The sequence below is a fragment of the Silene latifolia genome, chromosome X (assembly GCF_048544455.1).
Source record: "Silene latifolia isolate original U9 population chromosome X, ASM4854445v1, whole genome shotgun sequence".
Lineage (NCBI taxonomy): Eukaryota > Viridiplantae > Streptophyta > Magnoliopsida > Caryophyllales > Caryophyllaceae > Silene > Silene latifolia.
The window spans coordinates 299,870,409-299,872,056 of NC_133537.1; the positions used below are offsets into that span (position 1 = coordinate 299,870,409).

General features: G+C 36.2%; 1 long non-coding RNA gene across 1 annotated transcript; it reads left to right on the forward strand.

Moving 5' to 3' along the window:
- Window positions 1–260: 260 nt before the first annotated feature.
- Window positions 261–1,203, forward strand: LOC141621890 (uncharacterized). The gene is made up of 2 exons (XR_012532762.1): window positions 261–676; window positions 945–1,203. It is a non-coding gene; the product is annotated as an uncharacterized LOC141621890 (long non-coding RNA).
- Window positions 1,204–1,648: the final 445 nt, after the last annotated feature.

The following is a 1,648-nucleotide window of genomic DNA, read 5'->3' on the forward strand; positions in this document are numbered from 1 at the left end:
TTTTTTTTATTGATGTCATACTTTAAATTATTGAGCTTTTATACTATTGAGATAGGTTATTTATATAATAAAACCGTTAATTAGAGAATATATGCCCACTTAAGCTCTAGCAAAGATTCAAAGATGATGATAAAATGATAAATGTATTCTAATTCTAATATAAATGCCATGCTTGAATATATTCTCTATTCCCTAGTCCCTACCCACTTTAATGAACACTTTCTCACAATATAAATTTACGTTATTGTATGTTCCCCTTCATATTGTACCATACAAACCTCAACCTTTTACTAGGCATTTGAGATTTCAAGTGCTATCAAACAAATATTTGAAAAAATGTTCCCAGGGTACAACAATCACCACGGATACAATGGCAACTACAACGGCAACGGTTATTACGATAACCACCACCAAGGATACCTTGGGAATGGGTATGGGGCAGCTCCCCATGTCCCTGGAATGGGTGGGTATGGTGCCCCTCACGTCCCAGGAATGGGCGGGTATGGAGCACCACACATTCCAGGAACAGGCTACGGTATCGGGTATGGGGCAGGTCACTACGGACACGGTGGATACAAGCATCATGGCCACAAGAACAAGATGTACAAGAAACATGGAGGTTGTTATTACAATGGTCATAGCAGCGATAGTAGTGACAGTGATTAAAGACTTTAAGGTGGACTAACTAATAAGGAGTGTTACAGTAAATTTATATACTCCATCCCAATCAACAGATTTTTTACGTTTGTTTCATTAAAATAAACTTCACAAAAGAATCATTAAAATAAACTTCACAAAAGAATAAAAATGTAAAGAACTTGTTGAATTAGATGGAGTATTAATTATTCATGCCGTGAAATTCAATTGTTTTATTTTGATCAAATCGATTGTTTATTAATTTTGTTGTGCTAACGTTGTTTACACTTGGTGTTTAATCCATGCAGGAAAACGACTTTGAAAAGTGAAATGAATCCTTATGTGGAATAATAATGGAGCATATATAATGTTCCTTTAATTGTGCTTTTAGCTTGTACCCCTTTTAAATTTGTGTGCTCTACGAGTAATTTGAATTTTATTTGATGTTATTCACAATGTCATATGCATGTATGAAACTATGAACGTCTTAGAACTCAAAATGTTGTCCTTGTTAATTTCTTCGGTGTGGTCCAGAAATTGCTAGCTCTTGCTACATCAATTTTGGTTAAGAATAGCTCTAATCGTCCTTAAAACGAATTGTATTCATTTTATAGGTAAAACGGTGCAAGTACTACATGTAAGGAAATATGAATTTATCTGACCAACCAAATCGAGACGTCGTGTAGGTATACTGTCCTATGTCAGTTAGACCTTCACACTGGTGCGCTTGGGTTCCTTGGCCACAGACTCTATGGTTAACGCCTCCTTCCAGACTTTGTTAGAGCAAGTACAATGGTAAGCAGCAATCAACTAGCTTGGCAAATCCACATCATCCTCTAAGCTACTACCATTCTAAGCTAGTAAATTATTTCAATGGTTTATTAGCTTTTATACTAATTTGATGTGTAACACCCCCATACACCAAGTGCCTTACCAGGACCACCAAACGCATGTGAATGCTACCATCTCGGTCACCCGAGACAATGTATATCAAATTGACCATAAAAGAACA